The 23,041-nt window shown below is 33.3% G+C and overlaps 1 long non-coding RNA gene across 3 annotated transcripts; it reads left to right on the top strand.

The window, feature by feature from the left end:
* Nucleotides 1-500: 500 nt before the first annotated feature.
* LOC133172855 (uncharacterized) lies at nt 501-21,438 on the top strand. Of its 3 annotated transcripts, none has more exons than XR_009718970.1 (10): nt 501-570; nt 7,336-7,432; nt 7,953-8,057; nt 16,420-16,603; nt 16,787-16,906; nt 17,010-17,108; nt 17,207-17,389; nt 18,047-18,130; nt 18,223-18,357; nt 19,993-20,333. It is a non-coding gene; the product is annotated as an uncharacterized LOC133172855 (long non-coding RNA). The 3 variants fall into 3 exon arrangements; XR_009718971.1 differs by lacking the exon at nt 501-570 and adding an exon at nt 4,953-5,053 and having other exon boundaries at nt 16,792-16,906; nt 19,993-21,438; XR_009718969.1 differs by lacking the exon at nt 501-570 and adding an exon at nt 4,953-5,053.
* The last annotated feature ends 1,603 nt before the right edge of the window (nt 21,439-23,041 follow it).

Genomic DNA, 23,041 nt, shown 5'->3' on the forward strand with positions numbered 1-23,041 from the left:
GCACTGAAGGCCAGGTCTAAATTGTTTAAAAACTAGGAGGAACCTGTGATTTGAGGGTTTATTTCATGGATTTGAATAACTACATGTATTTGAGTCTTTTCTCAATTCATAATAAAATCAGGGACCTTTATTAGGAGGGGGTTCGGGGGGGGGGGGGCGCCAACTCCCCTGTTATAACCAAAATTATTCGTATAAAGATTAAGAAATTTTTATATTGTTGTTGCTAATTGCATTTATAATTTGTGTCCCAGGCCCTTAATCTTTAGACACCCTTCTGGATCCGCCACTGCCCTACAGTTACTGAGTTATATAGATTATGTATCTAGGGTCTTTTGTTGTTAAAATGACTTGTCCCACCCTAAAATGGCCAAAATAAGTACCTTTGCCATCATACTTTGCAACTGTCCCACTCTAAAAGTCATAAATATTGCCTGCATATTACAAGATTTTCACTTTTCAGAAATGTGCTGGTTACCGGAAGTTCACAAGAACCAGTCAAGCGAAGGTAACACCCTACAACATGAACATGAACTGATCACTGAGACTGCATTGCGTATGAAAGACAGTTTTGTAAGTATTTGTAAGCTTTAGAGTATAAAAATCTTCTCTTTTTACTTTTGAAGATGGAAATTTAGAAGATGCTTGAAGTTCATCGTATGTACTGTGAACTTTGGAAAGTTGTCACTTAGTTGAGAAAATTCGAACTAGGTCAGTTGTATGTGTCAATTTTTCGGAACGATAATCTTTATAGTGCCCGTTTTATTCATTTTTTATACACGTACAATGAACACAGTTGGGCCTGCATTACAGTCTATCCTTGTTTGGGATTGGGAAACACAGAAAGGTTACAGTGTCTGTTTAAGGGTTTTTGGTCAACTCGTAACCATTCTCGTATGATCGTATCTAGGTCAGATCTCCTCCTACAAGTAAGAGCCTCGGTTAAACGTCCGTACGCTCCTTATATACCTCGGAGCGCCAAGTCAAAAGTATATCGCCGTGAACCTCTAGCATGTTGAGTAGATCAGATCAAACCCAATAGGTCAACTCATTAATGAAACGACAAAATTCAACTCGTAACCAGGAGAATTGTTACAAGCTGACTCCCCTATATAAATTGATGAAAACTCATAACTTAACAATATTAACAATTTATTACCTCTTCTGAGGTCAACATGGTGAAATACGGACCCAAGACTTGGTCTACGAGGTTAACTGACCTGACCATAGATAGAATGTTCTATCATTAAAATGATAAATGTCCTACGGACCCTGTTTAACGATAGAATGCATTCCGTGTATTGTCCATGTAGCAAAGAAAATATGGGAGATAACTCTAACTTTGTGCATTTACTATGAAATATCCCGAGAGTTCTGAATGTCAACATCTTGTGTAAATTTGAAACGAGTAAAAAATGTTGGTGAAAAAGTGTTGAATTCTTCCATTATATGGATTAAATTTTTAGATGAAAGGTATTTACAGTCTCAAAAGGTTTTTTATGATTAATTTGACTGTTATTTTCAATGCAACTTCATTAATTTTCTCCAAAATCATTTCGGAGCGATTCTGCAATTTTCTGCTATATTATTGGTACATGTATATGGGAGGGATTCTAACTGTAGTGAGGGCCTGTCCCAAGACACAGTTAGATTATTCTAATTAACCTGACCAAGGCCACGTAGTGGCCGAGGTCATGTCTGGTTAGCAAGTCGGTCATGTCAAGGGTCCTTCTTTTCACCATGTGGAACTCATATGGGGTATCAATTGTTTTACAATACCGATAAGAAAATTATATATTATACACTTGAGTGCATGATATTGCATTACATTACCAATGTTTTTTGAATGGGATCTTGATTCGCTAGTGAAGTTGTTTATGCTGACTTCTGCAAGTTATGTTAGTTTTTGCATCATGATTTACTGATTAAAACAATTTTTGATTGACAGTAACATGCATTAAATTGTTATGCCCTGTTCACACGGAGAGTTTAATTCGCAGTAAATTAATGCGAAGTAAATAATGTGAATTAAAATAATGCAAATTAAATTGTGTTCACACTACAGCTAATGCGAAGTAAACTAATGGGAATTAAAATTTTATTTCTACAGTAAGGCTATTCAGTAAGGCTATTATGATGTCATTTTCAAATCACGTCGCCTTATGCGCAGCAAACCCATATTACATTCTGTCATAGTCTCTATGCACATTTCAGTGATTAACATAATTTTTCACCAAATTTTGCAATTCTCGGCCGATCAGGGGCATGTGTTGATTTAACATGTTTAAGTGATTCAAATTAAGAGATAATTATGGGATATTCCAAATTATTGACTCAACGAAATTGAGCCTATGATATTTTCTGAAAGAAGAACAGAGGCCAGTATATATATATAATTATAATAGTAACTTGATCCGAAGAGCCGTATCATGTCAAGTTGACATGCACGGATCATCAGATCAAATCAGTTTGATCTGATGATCCGCGCCTGTCAACGAGACGTAATACGGGTCTCAGGATCAAGTTACTGTTATAATGATAAATTTATTATATACCCCTTTACAACTAGCAAAATATAATAAAAGGAAACTTTTAGGATCAATTACATAACTTTTATCCATTAAGCAAACCATTTTATCAAGGAACTTTTTGATCCGTGAGAATAAAAACAGCATTTATCTGTGTCAACTCAAAACCATATATGTTTGTATGTTAACATGTTAAGATTTGAATTGCCTTGGGTACGACTTGACTATGGCCATATGGCATTGGGTGGCAGGGGATAGTTTCATACTATAGATTAGTACGCGCTGTCAAATTTCTTTAAAAACTGAGATATCCCCTGATTGATGTGATATTTTATGTAGAAAAATGAATAGAATAATTATGGGATACATGTACATGTGCAGTGTAGCAGAGCTTGCTGAGAAAAATGATGTGCATCATGTAGGTATCACTCTGATGCTTAGCATATATAGAGTTGTAAATGCGAAACTAAGACATTTGGTCAGTCGCAGAGGAAATTCAGCTGAAAAGCAGTGGTGTGCATCTCAGAGGGAAGGTGAATGGCCCCAGATCAATTGGTGAATTTTCATTAGGGCATGCATTGTTCTACAGAATACTGGGTGTTTTATCCTGCTCGCTCGGGAATGGGATGGGCTGTATAGGTGCGACAGCAGCCCAAATCTTGGAAAAACAAGCCAAAATCTTTGGAGACCTCCAAGTGCATTTTCGGTACATGTGCACTTTAATATGTAGGTTACATGTTATACGTTGACACATTTTTTGAGCTATAGATATATGAAGTGCAATTAATTAGCACCCAAGAAACTGCCCCAAACTATGATCTGTTTTTATTGACCTCATGCATATGCCTACCCCCTCGGCACATGTTTGGCATTGAAAAGAAAAATTATCCCCTGCCACCTTGATAACAGATATGTGGAAATAAATTTTCTGTTTTTAGAACTTATGGAGATTTGTCATCTATTACAGCAAGTATTTAGAATAAAATATATTTAAACCAAAATCATTTTTTAATGCCAACTTTTAGAGATCAAAGAGCGAGCCTAGATAATTAATTAGAATTTGTTAGTATGGTATTTCATTGTACATTTAAGGCAATTCCAAGTTTTTTCAATGTTTAGCGTCCGCGTGTGCCTTGGATTTTTTGACATCCCTTGACAAAAAAAAAAAAAAAACCAAACAAACAAAATCAGGAGTCCTGAAATTGGTAGGGAAGTATTTGAAAGATGGGTGGATGCTAAACATAGAAAAAACTTGGAATGGCCTAAGGTAATATTTTCCATATGCATCAATTTCATAAATCTGTGGTGCAGCCATGCAAAATGACTTGATATTTTGGAGTTAGGAACCACATCAGAGGAGAAGTTTGTTGCTTAGCCAGTGGATGTCAATATGTTGATTGGTGGCTCTGATTTTATTAGGTCACCTGAGTCACTCAGGTGACCTATTGCTACATGTATCTGTTTTCATCCGTCGTCGTGCGGGTGTGCGTCTTGCATAAACTTTTTACATTTTCAACTTCTTCTCAAGAACCACCGGGCCAATTTCAACCAAACTTGCAACAAAGTATCCTTGGGTAAAGGTAATTCAAGTTTGTACAAATGAAGCGCCACACCGTCTTCCAAGGGGAGATAACTAAGAATTAGTGAAAAATTAATGGCATCTTTTAAAAATCTTCTTCTCAAGAACCACTGGACCAGGTAAGATGAAACTTATGTGGAAACATCCTCAGGTAGTGTAGACTCAAGTTTGTTAAAATCATAACTCCCAGGGGTAGGGTGGGGCCACAATGGACGATCAAAGTTTTACATTATTGGAATACATAGGAAAAATCTTTAAAAATCTTCTTCTCCAGAACCACTGGGCCAAGAAAGATAAAACTTACGTGGAAACATCCCCAGGTAGTGTAGATTCAAGTTTGTTCAAATCATGACCCCTGGGCAGGGGTGTGCAATTACAAAAATTAGTTACTAGCCTGGGCTAGTGGAAGTAACAAAGTTACTAGCTCGAGGTTGACAATCATCACTAGCCCATTAACTACCGAAAACAATACATGTATAAGTATAACAAAAAGGTAAAAAAAAAAAAAAAAATTAAGTTGAAATAAATAAAACAAATAATGGTTTCCACTATGTTATTGTCAGGTACTTCTCCCTATTTTTATTGAATATAATTGTGACAGTCACTGAAACGACTGGCGATAGCAACACACAATACATATATGTTGAAAAGAATTAAAGATTATGATTTTACAACAAAGTTAATTCGTACATCAATTCAGTCGATGTAAATATACATATACTTTCGTTTCAGATTTACTAGCCCGACAGACTAATGCAGTATAGATTTATGATAGCCCAACCTCTAAAATTGGTAGCCCTGAGCATTGGGCAATGGTAATTGCACACCCCTGCGGGGGGCAGGGCGGGTCACAATGGGAGATCAAAGTTTTACATGGGAATACATTGGAAAAATCTTCTCCAGAACCACTGGGCCAAGAAAGATGAAACTGATGTAGAAACATCTTCAGGTAGTGTAGATTCAAATTTCTTAAAATGATGAACCCCGGGGAGGGTGGGGCCATAATGAACAATGAAATTTTTACATTGGAATACATAGGAAAAATCTTGAAAAAATTATTTTCTCAAGAACAGCAAAGCCATGATTGGTTATATTTACATGGAAGCATCCTCAGGTAATATAGAGTGGGGCCACAATTTATGATCAAAGATTTACATATGAATACATAGGAAAAATCTTTAACAATCTTCTTCTCAAGAATAGCAAAGCCATGATTTGTCTTATTTATATGGAAGCATCCTTGGGTAATGTAAATTCAAATTTGTTCAAATCATGACCCCCTGGGGTAGGGAGGGGACACAACAGGTGATCAAATTTTAGTTAGGAATATATATGAAAGATCATTTAAAAATTTTCTTCTCAAGAACAACAAAGTCATGATTAGTCATTTTAATACAGAAACATCTTCAGGTGCTGTAGATCACTAAATTTTCGGGACACTTCATTTTCGCGAGATAGTCACTGACTCCTTATTAGCGAAATGTGTTTGCTGTATATAATCTTTAGGAATACTAAGATAAGTGAGAATGAAATTTTCACGAGCACACTGTCTCACGTAATTACGCAAAAATAAAGTTCTTGTGAATAAAAAGTGTTTTACAGTAGTGTAGATTCAAGATTATTCAAATTATGACCCTCGGGGGTAGGGTGGGGGCATATTAGAAAATAAAACTTATAGGAAAAAAATCTAAATTGGGGACAGATTAGAACTTAATTTATGAGTTGTTACTCAATATTAGACTAATTATTTCGAAGATCATGATCATCCTATTTTTTCTTGCTTTTGGGCAACAAATTAAGGTTCTATCAGTTTATTTTATACTCTATGGATCCTCTATGGATTATTGTTTTATACTCACGTGACCGTTAAGGCCCTTGGGCCTCTTGTTATATGATACATCATGGATATCATTTAATTTCGATGACGAATACCAAGAGTGCAGACTGCAATGAACTTACAAACTAGAAAATCAGGCTTTCTTGCATTTCGTGGGGTCAGCCAAATGGCACAGTGCACATTTTACACTAATAAAGTGGCTATACAAGCTATAATTTGGGTCCATTAAAAATGAATTTGTAATTTTTTTTATTTGTTTACCGAATAAAATTATGAAAATGTTGTAAATCACACTTGAAATTGAACATGTGATTTAGATGGCAAATCATAATTATTGATTTTCGTTTGTGTCGGCATCCCGGTTAAAGTTTTAGGAGCAAGTCCATTCCCAAGTAACTATAAGCCGTACCTGGACCCAACTTACATGGATGATGCATCTAGGGATGGACAATACTAGACTTGCTTCAGATACTGGATCTGACCTAAATTTTTCTAGATGAGTGACCAGGTTAAAGTTTTTGGAGCAAGTCCATGCATTTCCAAGTAACTAAGCCCTACCTGAACCAAAGTTGCATGGAGGATGCACCTAGGGATGGACACTACCAGACTTGCTTTGGATGCTGGATCTAACCTTTATTTTCCAGATGAGTAATTATTAGCCTTACCAGAACCAAACTAGCATGGAATGATGTATCTAAAGATGGACACAAGAAGACTTGCTTTTGATGCTGAATCTGACCTACATTTTTCAGATATGTGACCAGAGTAATGTCTGGAGTAGCTCTATCACTATATGACATGTTATGACTAAACTTGCATGGATGACGAAACTAGGGATGGACACTACCAGACATGCTATGGATGCTGGAACTGACCTACATTTTCTTTATGAGTAAACAGTTTAAGTTTAAAGTTTTTGGAGCAGGTCTATTCCCATGCAACTATTAGTCCTACTTTAACCAAACTTGCATTGATAATTGATCTCGCACAAAATTGGTACAAGATTTACCTTACTTATGGATACACATGTACCATTCATTGAGCTTTGTAATCTTTGATTACCTATGTTTATATGTTTTAAAAAAAACTCAATAAACAGTTAACTTTTTTGTAAAAAGTATCACTAGTCAACCAAGAGACTTGTTTTCCCTTAGATCCAACACAAGTTTTGGTGGTCATTTGATTACAGGCAAAGAATTGATTAAAATTTTAAAAAAATCTTATAATATTTGGTCGATAAAATATTTCAGGAGGGATCATTTCAATGACAAAACAAAAGGTTAATGGTTTTCAAAAGGGTGTCAATTTCATTTGTTACCCTCCAAAACAGGCACCATTTATATAGTATGTTATGAATTAAAGCTTATGTATTCCCTGATCACATCTATTTTCAGAGAAGACGAATGTCACCTTCGTCAGAAGCAGATTTTTACTGCCAGGCTGGCTTTGACCAAAAAGGTTTTGAGATCAAATTTATATCAGACTATAAAAGTAAGTTTATATTATTAATTTACTCTCAACATCTGTGGTTTTGTTTTGTAAAGTGGATGGATGTAGAAAGAATGATAATATTGCTTGAATTTCATATTTTTTCATTACATGATTATAATTTTATATACTCTTAATTTATAGTTTTGTGCAAAAAAGTTAAAATCCAGATTGATCTGTATTTAAATTTAAGTTTGTATATTTTTTCCAAAAAATATTTTTTGTATAATTTTTAACATAAATGATGCTTAAACAAATTGGAAATACTGGGGCTGATTTTAGAGCAATCCCCTAGTTACAATATGATGTCACACAAAGACACATTTAGAAGAAGACTTATACCTGGAAAATAAGATCTCAGAATCTGAATTGATAAATTTTTTTGTAATATTTTATGTCTATAAGTAAGTCTTTTATTGAACCTATTTGACCAAAGTGAGCATCGTGGCCCATGGGCCTCTTGTTTGAAGACAGTTTTAATTTTTAAAAGGTGATGTTGAATCTAAATGCTTTGATGTTTTAGACATCCAAATGGCTAGCTCAGATGTGGAAGTGGAATCGGACCCTTTTAGTTGGGAATTCAATGGAAATTCATTTGACAGTGATGATGATGATGAGATTAATTCAGGTAATATATATAAATATAATTATACAAGTTGCACTACCCAGTCTGCTGTTAAGCTAATTTCATGATATCATAATGTCAAAAAGAGGGATTTAATATTTATCATGTTTATTCACATGTTTTTGGACACAAACTATTTTTTGAGGCGCATCCCTAACAGCGATGTGGCCTCATTGCAGTCGACCCCCATTTCTTTCTTTTCAATTACTGCGGCGACAAAGGACTCCACAATATTGATTCTAAATACGCCATTGAAAATAGAGCAAATGTATATTGACAAGTTGGTGATATTCATTGTCTATTTTAAATACCAAATAACATAAAATCTCACATATATATGTTGTTTATACTTTGAAAGCAACAAAGATAACAAAAAAGAAACAATTACAAAACAAAACAAAAATAGAGAAAGAGAGAAAACAACAACAAACAAACATGTGCTACGCGGAGTAAGATCTATTTACATCGCAACAGCTCTTGCCATAAATTATTAAGCCTTGTAATATGACATTGCTTGTACGAATATCTGAGAAAAATATACAATAATTTTATTTTATAAAACATCACTAACAGTAGGAACAAGATGGTTGTTTTTATAGAAGTAGAAGGGATATCATTATTTTTTCACTTGATGAAACGAATAGTAAGATGTTCAACTGAATAAATTTTTGCAACAAGGGCCACCTTTCGCAGTCAAGACGAACTCTAAAAACAGCATGAACTCCGAAAACGAAGTCTTTGGCTCCATCATGCATTGCGGCAAAATGGCGTCCGATGTAAACAAACGATGGATTGTCGTTCGCTTTCTTCAAATATACGGCTGCATAATGGCTGTATTTAGTGCATTGTGACTTGACTTTAATTTTGTTGAATGGATAATTATATTTATGAAATTATTCGAATTCAATACTGCCGGTAAGAATTATTTTCTTATTTGATTTATTGTCTCCTTGATTTAAATTTTATGTTGTTCCTACGATATCTAGGTGCTTTTACTTGTTTTTGAAGACACCCAGCTTGTATGTATTTTAATTAGAAAATGTGCATTTTTCACTACGGAGCAGAGATATTCACAGGTTTATATTTAGAAGACATGTTGTGACCTTAATTTCTAGAAGAGTGGTTTTTAAAGATTTCATTTTGATAGCTAATAGTTTTAAAAAATGTTTTCATAATAATATCTGTTCGTATGTGATAAAAAAAAAATCGGTAAATAACCATGGTAAGAACTTACGCGTTTAATTCAGATGTCGTACACAAATAAAAATACTGGAATGCTAATATATGTGTAAAATTCAGTCAAGTTTTTAACAGTTACAATATGTATTGTCCCATTTTGCATATATATCCCTTTTATTATGCATATTTACTTCTCAAACGTATCATTTTCTCTGTAATTGACCTGACTTCAAACGTCAACTTTGAAAGTAAATATCTCCTTTTTTGCAAATAAAATAAAAAATCTGACAAATACGATCTCTTCCGAAGTCTTTTATTTAGCATTTCTGAGTACTGGCATAATTGCCATACTTTCCAAAACTTTGCACAGACAGTTTTTGTAGACCCATCATTTTTGCCGAAAAATCGCTATTTTTTCTGCGCGTGCGCATGCGTGGACTCTATTTTCGGAGTCTTTTTCAGTCTCAATTTCTTACTTCCGGAAAAGCAAAGCTGTTTTTGGAGTTTGTCTAGACTGTTTTGGGAAAAAAATTCCACGAGGAAGGGTGACACGAAACGGTGAAATGATCGGTTTTTGGTAAAATGTCAGTTGAGTATGATAAAATATCTGATAAAAAATTGCAATGACAGTGGATTTCAATTTATAGGTTTACTAATACCGTATAAACATAGACTTTTTGAGTTAATTTTATATAAAATATCGGAGGAAACCTGTTTCATAGTATACCGTATACCACTCCCGATTGTTTTTTTTTTTTTTTCAGTCCGAATTATATAAACATTTCATGTATCCCACTATGGTTTACGTATTATGTCATTTTGATTGATAAAACCAGTCTAAGACAAAGTATTGATATTTAAAAAAAAAATGCTCATAATGAAAGAAACAGAAAAAATTCAGATATGAAATTATATAGAATTATTCAATAATCATTCATTTCTAAATTCTCGTTCATTATTTCATCTTTCTACTATGTTTATAATGAAAGAATAAAAAAAAATAAAAGTATAATTAAAATCAATTATAGATTAATTTAAATATCAATGAATTATAATTGATATATCAGACTATCTTTAAAAAAATGTTTGTTTGCCCTCTTCCAACCGACTAAAAAAATTCCACAACTCAAAATCTTTTTTTAACCTCAAAGAAATGATATTTTTAATTTTTATTTTTATTCCTGATTTTTTTTCGTTCCCTCAAGATGTATGTCGAATTTTTCTAAGTAAAAAAATTTGAGTTTTCTACCTTCAGTGCGATGCGTCTCTCAGGCCTTCAGGCCTTTGGTTTTATGTAATGCCACCATCAGTATCAATACTTCATAAAGATAGGCTTCACCCAGTCTGACTATTAAGCTAGATTTATAATAAGGTTACGAACAAGGATATATTTTCATCAAGGAGCAGAGGTCTAGCTTCCATTTGTTGCAGTGTTTCCTAAATTGTGCACATCATTGAAGAACCATTTATAAAATTTTCAAATCAATCAGCCAGAACATTGTTAGAGTAAACATGCTTAAAATGAATTTATATGCCTACATTGAAGTGATTTCCTTCCCCATAGATTTAAAAGTGTTGTAAATGGAAAGTTTATGATTATAAAGAATTAAATATTTTGGTCCCCGGCTCTTTGCTATTGTAAGCATGTTTTACTGTATTACTCCCTGTTGTTTGAATAATTAATTTATCTTTATTTTGTGTGATGCCATTTTAACCATTTCTACTAGTGTTGTCAACGAGTACCTGGTTAACCGGTTAATCGGCAAACAATGCGAGTATCAGATAGTAAAACTGCTACTCAGTTACTCGGATATATAGACAAAAGTAGAAAAGAAATGTTATTTTGTTCAGAAATGAATGTACACCTCTACCATTTTATTTACCGTTATTTAACGTTAGACTTGATCTAGCGTTTCACAAACATGACCGATTTGTTTTGATAACACTTAGTTTTCACAGCTTATCTAATCAATGGCTTTGATTGCCAAGCAGTATACAATGTAGAAAACCTGGGTTAATTATAATTACCTCACTTATACTGTGCTAGTCCGCAGTACAGGATTAATTTTAAACAAGATGCCTCCACAGCCATCAAAAGCATAGATTCCGAAATGTTTTAAAAGAATTTAAATCCGAAAGGTGTAAAATATGTAAAATGAAATTAACATACACAGAAACGAAACTAAAGTAAGTTTATATTTAGGACATCCGCAAAAATTGCCAACTATTACAGGATATTCAAGAACAAATTCATTTAGAAGCTTTAATTTGTCTTTGTGTAATTAAAAATAAATAAATGAAATGCATCTACAGTGCATTTGAGTTTGATATTGGCCAGTATGTAAATGTTAAACATGGAAATTGTAATGACGTTACATATATTACAGTTATTATTGAATACATACCATGAGCAAGGATGTTTAAAGGTCTATAAAAAAATCCATCCGTGTAACTGTTTACTTGATCGGAAAAGTAAGCGAGTAACCGGTTACTAAAAATTGTCCGATTTGACAACACTTATAAGTATCAACACATAATTATAAGATTGGATACTGCTCGGTTCGGATGGCCAGAGTCATTTTTATGAAATAATTGAAGACATATTACTGGCATTTTGTTTTTCTTACATTACTTGAATTCTTGGTTGCCTACAACAAAAATATTTAAATTGATATTTGTAACAGAGATTTAATTTGCAAATTTAAAAATAATGTTACAGTAGTTAAGAACTGGAATTAGTATAAAAGTAAGAAGAACTGGTATACATTGCTAACACAATGAAGCATCGGCAAAGTATTGAAATTATGAAGAATAAGAATCAGAGTGAAATGTATTGAGCATGGATATGAAAAGAAGTGACATACTGTTATGAATGAGATTGAGTGGCCTCTTGCTTTTACTTAAGGATTTTCCAAAACACTGATTGATTTGTATTTGAGAATAAATTGTAGGATTCTTATGAGATGCAAATCCAATTTAAAAGCTTCATCAAATTAAAGACAGACTGAATTATATGTCAAAAGAATGTGAAATGGCATTTCATTTTGAAATAAAAACATGATTTCAACTCAGAAAAACCAATGGGGTACAAAGTAAACAAACTGGAGTGACATACCTAGATTCTCTCTAATGGTTAATACATGTACGTTTAATTTGGGATGATTATTTTGATTCCATATTTCTTCTATGATATGCATTATAGATAAGTCTACTAAACATGTTTTATAGAGTTCACTACCCCAGGAGGTTAAATATTATGATTAGATATTATATCGTGTTTTTTGTTTTGTTTGTTTGTTTGTTTGTTTGGCGGGGGGGGGTGTTGCTGTTTACCAATCTCCTATGCAGAGTAGTCGTTCGTTCCTCTCTCACACCTCTGCAATGGGCTCGCGTCAAGATTTTTGACATAACGTAAAAAACATATTTCAAGGATTATTTCTTTATTATTACTTTCATTCTGAATGAAATATATTCATGTTACAGACATACATTTTTAGGGAAAAAAATATAAATTTTGCTATTTTCTATTCAGGGATATACTTTCATTGTTTATAATACTAGTTGAGCCATATATAATTTATCCATAGTAGGAACAAGTTGATGATGAATTTACTGCAAAGGAAATGTAGTTTGTTTTAACATTGCCAAATCACTCATTGTGTTCATAGTTAAGTGCTAGGTATTGCAAATTAAAAATCCTATTACAATACCTTGGATACATTGCAATATTAAATTTTGTATTGAAATATATTACAATATAACATTATTTCTATCTTTTTTTTTTTTTCTTCTTTTTTCATCAAAGACAAAACATGTAGTATATTTTTTTCCTTCATTCCATAGCAACATTGATGTGAAGCCAGCAATTTTTTTCATGCTACGTACAGTATCTAATAATCTCTGCATTAGTCACATACCTCAGTATTTGTGTCGACGTTTTGAGTTTCTATCTTTAATTTTAAAATTTATCACGCAGATGTAGTGAATTTCCGTGTCAGAGGACAATAATTGCACACGTAGCGATTTTCCTTCCCAGAGTATATTATTTACACACACATGTAGTGAGTTTCCTTGCCAGAGTACATTATTTACACATATGTAGTGAGTTTCCTTGCCAGAGTATATTATTTACACAGATGTAGTGAGTTTCCTTGTCTGTTTAAAATTATCACACACATGTAGTGAGTTTCCTTGCCAGAGTACATTATTTACACAGATGTAGTGAGTTTCCTTGCCAGAGTACATTATTTACACAGATGTAGTGAGTTTCATTGCCAAAGTACATTATTTGCACACATGTAGTGAGTTTCCTTGCCAGGGTAAATTATTTACACTCATGTAGTGAGTTTCCTTGTCAGAGTACATTATTTACACATATGTAGTGAGTTTCCTTGCCAGAGTATATTATTTACACACACGTAGTGAGTTTCCTTGTCTGTTTAAAATTATCATACACATGTAGTGAGTTTCCTTGCCAGAGTACATTATTTGCACACATGTAGTTAGTTTCCTTGCCAGAGTACATTATTTACACACATGTAGTGAGTTTCCATGCCAGAGTACATTATTAACACACATGTAGTGAGTTTCCATGCCAGAGTACATTATTAACACACATGTAGTGAGTTTCCTTGCCAGAGTGCATTATTTACCCACATGTAGTGAGTTTCCCTGTCTGTATACATTTATCACACAGATGTTGTGAGTTTCCTTGCATTGGTTTATTTTCATTTTCAATCAATGTTTGGAATCAGCTTCTAGTGTTTCAATGTTATCGATTATAATCAGACACCAGATTTCTACTTTACAAAGCATAATTTTGAAATTTTAAATTCAAAAGTAATGAGAATCTTTTATCAAGTATATTTTTAGAATCTACACACCTAGCTTAATTAAAAATCAAAACAAAAAATAGGGGTTAATGTGCTTCTCTTGGTGCTATTGAGCATTTAGTTTGACTTTTTTGCACTGTAAATACGTCTTACACATAAATCAATTTTTAAAGTTTTTCCTCCAATATTTTTTTCAAATAAATTATGGGAACAAACACAGTCTTATTTCACCTTGAATATATAGGTGTATTAAAATTTGTGACAACAAAAAATTTTCAAATTACTTTGCAAGTTCAATTATTTGACCTTTTTGCACTCAGAAAATATTTTTCTGGCATTAAAAAATTTATCAAGCTATAAAATATCTTGAAAGTAATGACATTTTACTGAATTTAAGAAGAATGGTTAAAAGTATTTTATATATTCAGAAAAGAAAATTAAAAGTGGGGGTCTGTGATGTTAATTTTTAGATATTACCAAAATAGTGCTAATTTTAAGCTTAATTTAAATTACGGCTATTTTTTCTGGATTTTCACAATATATTTGCTATACTTATCAAATATAATGATAGAATTCATGATATTTTATTTGATATATAATTTAGGACCAGCATAAAACAATTCATGGCTCAGAATAACTCTGTGTGTAGGCTGCATGGAAAAATAGGAATCCAAACTTAGCATACTTTAAATACTTTGAAAGAGAAAGAAATGATCATTTTCTTCTAAAAAAAAAACCTTCCGCCACAAAATATACTGTATGTGTCCATAAAATAGTGTATTCAAAATTTAGCGAAATCACTGGGTTTTGAGGTGTTGGCGACATCATGAATTAGCGCTATAAATGTCTGTACCATATATTGTATTTATAAATGATTTCTTAGTGGTATTCATGAATTAGGGCATTGTTGTCTGCACCAAGGGCCCCCTAAAATATGAAGCCTGCTTTTTTAAGTACACATACAGTAGTTCCTCACTTAATGCTTTTGGTATGGAATTTAATCATGGAGTTTTAACTGAATGTATTTTAATTGGTATTGTAGAATCCAAATTTATTGTAAGAACTAAAACATTATGCAAATGTGGAAATATAGGTTAAGACAAAAATCTACTCAAAAGCTCTGGAGCATTTTACTTCTTCTGGAGAACCACTTAGCAATTTTAATTTGTTTAAATGAATGGTGACCAACTTTTCAAGGAGAAGTAGCTATGAAACAGTGAAAATTTGATTCATATAAAAATCTCCTTTTTATAAACCATTGAAACTTATGTGGAAGTGTCCTGACATGGTATAGATTCAAGTTTGCATGTTCAAATCTGACTTAATGGGGTAGGTGGAACCAGTATGGAATCAATATTTTGTTTACATCAACATATAAAAAAAATGTCATAATAAGATGCGGTCATAACATGGTAGTTTGTTCAATTGTCTTTTTGTAATTAAAAATAAATAAATGAAGTGCATCTACAGTGGGGTAGGATAGGGCTACAATGAAGGATTGAAGTTTTTCATTGGAATGTATGTCACAAGAGGACATTGATTAGTGATATTAATGTCCTAGCTGTTATCCTCAGAAAGTGCTGTACAATTTTTTTCCCAATCATGGTTCCTAGAGGTACCCGTAGAGTGGCACAACAATAGTGGATTAAAGTTTTTTGTGGGAATATAAAGGAAAAAATGTTTAAAATAAAAAAGAAATGGAATTTTTTTTAAATACAATGTATTTTGTGATAAAGAACAAACAGCAGCATTTTTTTTCTTCCATAACTGGTACCATTGAACAGAGCCATTCCACCAAAAATGTTATTTATTCCTAGTTTGAGAGCATTAATATTTTTCATCAAATTTTGAATTCGTCTATTTTTATGAGGAAAAAATTGTAAAATGCTAAGTTCAAGATCTTTGGGATTGGTATTTTGACTACTTTGTATGGACATTCTTTAAATAGTGCACTGTGCACAAATTTGGTTGAGAATGCACATTTAGTTAAGTATTTTAGTATATCCCTATTTGTTCAAGCTATATATACTGTCCTGTCTGTCCACTTTATTTTGCAAGTCATCTAAATATTTAAGTGGTAGCCAAAGAAATTCATTTTCAGGTGATTGATTAGTTTTTGTAGATGTGTATGAATTTTGATCTCTCCCCTGAAGCTAAGCTGAAGTGAAGTGATAATTCTGTTGAACATGAATTGTTAGATATCAAATGAATTCCAAACTTTAAGACTTCGTTTCAATATGAAGGGATATGTTAAGATTCGAGCATTGATTGGTGTATACAATTAAAAGAATGTCTTTGTGCTTGCATGATGAACTGGGTTGAAAAATTTTGAAAATATTAAATGTTTCCCTCAGCTTGTTGTGATCCTCCTGGACATCCAAGTGTTTTCGACATTGATGAAGATTTTGTCAATCTCTCTCTTGGACCAAACCAAGAAATGATGGTTTTAAGAAGATTATAGGATATGTCATAGAATACGAAGACCCCACCACTGGAGGCAGGCTAATGACTACCCAGTAGATGAGTGTGTTTATGAGGGTGAGTAACTGATTACTTGTTGACACATGTATCTTTCTTATGAACTAGTAAGTGGATTTACATGTCCTTTTGTTGCATGTAATTAGTATATCATGGCTGAAAACTGTGAAAAGATGTTTTACAAAAGTGATTCTTGAAATTTGTTTTGTTTACAAAACTTGAATTTGAGAGTTTTTTCATCAGTGAAGGGATTAAAAAAGGACAAGGAATACAACTTCCACATACAGGCCAAGAATCTTGAAGGTTTTTAAATCAGTGAGTCTAGTGATGTGATTGGTCCCATAACTCCCAAGCCCAAATACAGTAAGTATATTTGAAAAAAATTATAACATTTTAAAAAACAATTACCATATTGTACTTTATTTCAATTATTTTTTCTTTCACTTTTTTTAAACTTTTATTTTAGCCAAGGTTTTGCCACCTGGTGTACCAGAGGCTGTCAACAATTCTATAACTTATCTGAAATGGGAACCACCTAAACATAATGGTGGCTGTAAAATTACAGGTACTAATTTAAAAGTAGAATAAAAAAAGGGAAATGTTGATCTCTGTTCAAAACCACATAAACACTGTAGCAGTTGATAATATTGATTATCTTTGTAGACTACCTTGTAGAAGAGAAGTTTAAGGGAACAGAGAAATGAGTACCCCTGCACTGACCCCTCTTTACTGTCACCGATCTTCCTCAGGACTCAGAGTGGGAGTTTAGAGTTACAGCTGATAACTTTGCTGGAAACTGTGAGCCCAGTCTGTGCTCACCAGCATACAAAATCCAGGAGAAGATTGGTATGTTGTCAAGTTAATAAATGTATCGTACACTATTATGGTACTAGAAAAAAGATTTGGAGGTCAAATTAAACCATAATGTGTATTTTCTTCTCAAAGCCCATAATACTCTCACTTCACTGGTCAGGAGCTGAAATTTATGTGAAAGCTTCCTGATGTAATAAAGATTTTAAATTGTTCAAAAAATGGCCTTTGAGGTAGATGGGGCCACAATAGGGGATCAAAGATTTACCTTGAAATATATACATACATTTATGTACTAGTTAAAATCTTTACAAATCCTCTTAAGAACAACTGGACCACAAAAAGTATTTTTAAACCTTCTTGTAGCTTCCTTTTTGTTCAAATCATGGCCAAAGGGAGGAAGGGAGCGGGGGGGGGGGATAGTGGATTCAGAGACCCTTTAGAGTTAGGATAGGGTCATAATATGAGTTCACAATTTTGCATGAGAAAATTAAGGAGAAAAACTCTTTATAAACATTAAGAAAAGCTTCTTTTACATGGGAAATGTTGTAGCCCATGGGACTCTTCTTTGCATGCATAGTAAAGGCAAAAAGACAAAAATAGATAACCCCTATTGTATTCATAAATTTGAATCTTACTTTTTAAGAAAAGTGTTATTTTCCAATTTAATATCTAATTTGAATGTTTTCACAGAGTCTTTTGCAATTGAGCAGGATGAGGAATCACACCAATCATTTGTAAATGAAAGCAGCAGTCATGATGTTGTCAATGAGAATGGTAATCTATATTTATGATGTTGTTTGGATGTTACAAATTAAAAGTTAACCCCATAAAAATGAACAGTCTTAAAATGATAATTTCTTTTTTAGAATTTTAAATAGAACATGATACAGGGCCACTTTTAAGTGATGAAGCAGACGAGTATGATGATGGTAATGATGATGAATCATACCATCCTTCAAGCGATGAAAAAAGCTGTGATGAAGATACCATTAATGATCTTGGTAATAAAGCTGAAAACAGAACTTTCTTAAGCTCAAGTAAGCTTTTCTGATCAAAGTTTGTCCATTGTCCATCTCCAGCGTCACTGTTGTTTCAAATTTTCAGCTCCTTCTCAAGAACCACTGCGTCAATTTCAACCAAACTTGCCACAAAGTATTCTTCGGTGGGGGATTCAAGTTTGTTCACATGAAAGGCATCTCCCTATTTTAAGGGGATATAATCAAAAATAAGTGCAAATTTGATGGCATCTTTAAAAAAATCTTCTCCAGAAACAATGGGCAGAGTTGTTTACTTGTACAGCTTTTTAGTATTTTCCATGAATCTTCCGAGTAAAAAGGTGCTCTACAGATTCACGTTGAAAATATACAGATTTTCCCTAAAGACGGAAAAAATCAGAGTCGTTCCCGAAATTTGCCAATCAGTTTGATAAAGAAGCTTGTTGATTGAAGTGGTCTTATCAAAAATGATCTAAAAACAATATAATTAAGGCAAATGTAAAATATGTAAGCAACAGTAGACAGCATACGGTGACTTGCGTAGTTAGTGCTTAGTATTTGTATAACAAGGGGTTCTTCATATAAAAATGTCTAATAAGCTGAGTTGCATTTTTACCGACAAACTGCTCAAAATACTGACAACTTCTAGAATACTGACATCAGTTAGAAAAGTTAAACAGGTCTGAGTGGGCCAGAAAAATTATTCTCCAGAACAGCAAAGCCATGACAAGTCATATTAATACAGAAGCATACTCAGGTAATGTAGCTTGAAGTTTTATCAACTAATGACCCCTGGCAGAAGGGTGGGGACACAATGGGGCATAAGACTTTTACATGGAATTATATAGAAAATGTCTTTAAAGGCCTTCTTCTCAAGAACAGCAAAGCCATGATTTTGTTATATTAATACAGGAGTATTTTTCAGGTAGTGTACATTCAAATTTATTCAAATCGTAACATCAAGGGGTAGGATGGGAGAAGTAGTTTCAGGTTTGTTCAAATCATCACCCACAGGGCATAGGGTGGCACCAATTGTATAATTACTCAAACTTTCCAATACTGAACTGATTTCTGCTTTTCTCTTGCAAAAGGGCTCAGGTGTCATGGACCATGGACCTCTTGTATAAGGTGTTATGTATTACATTGTACAATATGTAGATTGTTTAGAGTGAATTAAAATTCTGGCAGAATTTCTGTCTTGAATTTTAAGTATGACTGTTTCTTTATTACAGTTAAGGATTAATTCCATAAGTTGTTTTTTTCTCCAGACATGATCACAGTCTGATAAATTGACAAAATTCATTTTAAATAAATTACTTTCCTTTGCATCACATTAACATGATGTTCATTAGCCAGCATTATAAATTATAAATATCTCCATAAGGAGCGTACATAGAGTGTTTCAATCATGCCTAACAGATTGAAGTATGGAAGAACAACTTTCATACCTCTTCATTAGGTTTGAATGGGTAAGATGAGGCCATAATAGGCAATCAAAGCTTTACATAGGGATATATGGGGGGGGGGGGGGAATGTGCAGGGCCATTGTGACTTGGGTGAGCCATGTGGCCCATTGGCCTCTTCTATAAAAATAAAGATGAATCCCTTTTGTCAATACATGTACATATATAATAATTTCAGATATGCCCAGTAAGCCTCTCAAATCTGAAATGCAGCAGAAACAAGCTGCACTTGCAAGTGACAGCGAAAAGGACAGTGAATGTGAAGATGATCATGATGATGTCGGCAAAGTTTTACCACAGTCAGAGAAGCGAAAGACCAGGTTTTTAGAGGCCAAAAACATCGTCTGGGAACTATGATAATAAAAAACATTCATGTCTCTTTTGTGAGAAGTTTTGCCAGCAGGCAGTTGATGGTATGCATATCATATAAGCCCATAGCTCTTTAAGTACAAAAAATTGTGAGATTCATTTTTGCATATAGGTTCAGGATGGAGCTGAGTATTGAAAAAATATATCCTATAATTTTTTTTTTCATAGACATGTAGCAGACAGCTGTTTGCATAATTTAAGCAAGTAATTATTTTTTAACCCAAATTTGTGAAATTTATCGCTCATGACCCATTGTTCATGCAAGGTTTACCTATTTATATTGACACTGCAACAGGCCCATAGAACCCCCCCCCCCCACTTTTTCTGAGTATAGTATTTTGCTATAGTAAAGTATCCTTTATATCCTGGTTGCCCCTCCCCCCCCCCCTTTTTGTTGCAATAAGGTCGGTTCAGTAAATAATGTTTTTTTTTGATTGTCAGATATTTTTTGAAGTCCCCCTACTTTTGAAACCCTTGCTATGGGCTGTAAATTGAAGTTTTAAAAAATCCTTTACTGGGGAACATCTAGCAGGCAAACTAGCAGGCATAAAATTAAATATGAAGATTATGAATAGTAATCAAACTCAAAAGTCCATTAGAATAATCCATATTCGTAGCAGAGCAAACATGGACCTCTAAAATTAATCTTAATTAATGCTTAGCCCTCTAATTGAAAGCTTCTTCATGTTTCTGGCCCATGAAAAGGCAGAGTTAGTCATAAATTAGAATGTTTTATACAGTATTAGCCAGTATACCTTATCCTCTTTACTTTTGAATTTCTAGGAGGTCAGCTGCATCAATATGATAATAAATATAGAATTCTTGTGAAAATTTACGATTTTTGTTGCATGGGTCTAGATTTCTAGATCCAGGCGGTTTTGAAATGACCACAGCCTGAGAAATTCATAATACTCAGGTAATAGTCAAAGCCTAGGGCCTTTTGTTGCATTTTAAACACAGGAAGTTATTAACTGCATGATATTTATATTTCTTGCTTGGTTGTCAGCTTTAAGCTTAAAGAGTTTTTTTTTTTATTTCGAAACTTGTATGTTGTTTAATGCACTAAGAAAATGTCACTATATTTTGCACAAATACTGACTGATTGTCCTTGGTTGTTCTGTGAAAATAAACTTATTTTGGATACCTTAAAAATTAACAGCAAGAATTATCTGTTAACACTTGGCTTATACATGTGTATCTTATTTCATGTCGGCATTCTTTTTATGTACTTTTTTGTATAGTTGATGCAATTAAATTGTTTCATGCAAACAAACCGTCTTTTTTGTTTGATCTTTCAAAATGTTGTAAAACATTTGAGCAAAGGGATAAGAAAACTAAAGGGTGCTGTATGAACTGCATTTCGTAAAAAATCATGGTTTTAGAGACCAACATATTTGAGCAATGGGATTTTTAAATGCTGAATTGGAAAATGAAATGATGAATATGAAATGATAGAATGTTATGCATAAAAAAACAATGAAGTGGACTTTCCCCACCAAAGTAATTTCAGTTTTTTGAAGTCATTAAATTGCAAGAATAAATAAGAGGGATCATTATTTTTCCCCTTATTTCAGGTCCGTAGAACGCGGAGGCTACCCCCCCCCTTTTCTGAATATACTATATTACTATTGTAAATTTTCCTTTGAATGCTGGTTGTGGTGTCATCCACATAAAAAAGAACGAGATGTTATTACATGAACAGTAGTTAAAGAATTTGTAATCCTATAAAATTCTTGTTAAGAAAAAAATAAACTCTTTAAGATCATAAAAAACATAATGATTGCATTTAAAACTGGGGAACGATTTTCAATTTCTACTTGTCTTACTCAATGCAAAAGAAAAAAAAACCCAAAACGAATATTCTTGACGAAGCAAGTCTTGAATCAACGCACACTCGGCAATTCATTGCCGTCAGCGACGTAAAAGCAGAGGGGAGGGGTAGCTTGGCCCCTCCTTTTTTCAAACTTAAAAGTTTTATTTTTAATTTACTGTGAAAGTGTTCATTAACCCCCCCCCCCCCCCCCCCATACACACACTGTTTTGTTATGTATTTAAATGCGGTCATTTTATTGTAAAGAAATTTTTTGGAGGGTTCACAAAAGTTCAACCCACCAATAGGATTTTCGACTTTTTGAAGTTTACCTATTTCTCTTGCTTGCCAAAGATTTTCGGGTATTAAGTTGTATTTTCTGCCCCCACCCCCCACCCCCGACTTTCAAAAACGATGTTACGTGCCTGGCCGTTAATACTTTTAAATCTTTGTCATGACTGTTAATTTATTCTTCTCCTTTCATTTGCTTTATTTTAATCTATATACAGATGTTGAAAGCCAATTTTTTATCTTTTAACTTTATCGGATATCCTTTGACAATTTTTTTTTCAATAGCATACAGATTTCATGCAGACATTGTCATGTATTTTCGATAATTTTTTGGAAAAATTGGTGTTTTTACGGGAAACGCGTTCAAAATTTACTGAATGTAGTGATTTTCTTGTATAATATCTTACAAGAGTGTTTATGTACTGAGTTTCCTGTGTGTGTCCTGGTAAAGCCATGTAGTGACTTGTCAACTTCCGGTGTGTGATTGAGCAAAATCATGTGACCAAATGTAGTGACTTTTAGGTGAAAAATCATTTTTTCATTATTTGAATTTTCATCTTTCTGAACATCATTTGCATATACAAAGACCCATAGAATCACAGTTATGGTCTGTTTATCTTGTTAGCATTGCTGGAACATAGTGTAGTGACTTTCAGGTGTAAAACCTCGTGTAGTGAGAATTGCGGTTGTACACGTATGGGTGTGTGTGTGTGTGTAAGACTCCGATACTCACTACACGTACTAGGTAACACACCAC

The sequence above is a fragment of the Saccostrea echinata genome, unplaced genomic scaffold (assembly GCF_033153115.1).
Source record: "Saccostrea echinata isolate AGI-Se365-2 ecotype Australia unplaced genomic scaffold, CSIRO_AGI_Sech_v1 ptg000055l, whole genome shotgun sequence".
Taxonomy (NCBI): domain Eukaryota; kingdom Metazoa; phylum Mollusca; class Bivalvia; order Ostreida; family Ostreidae; genus Saccostrea; species Saccostrea echinata.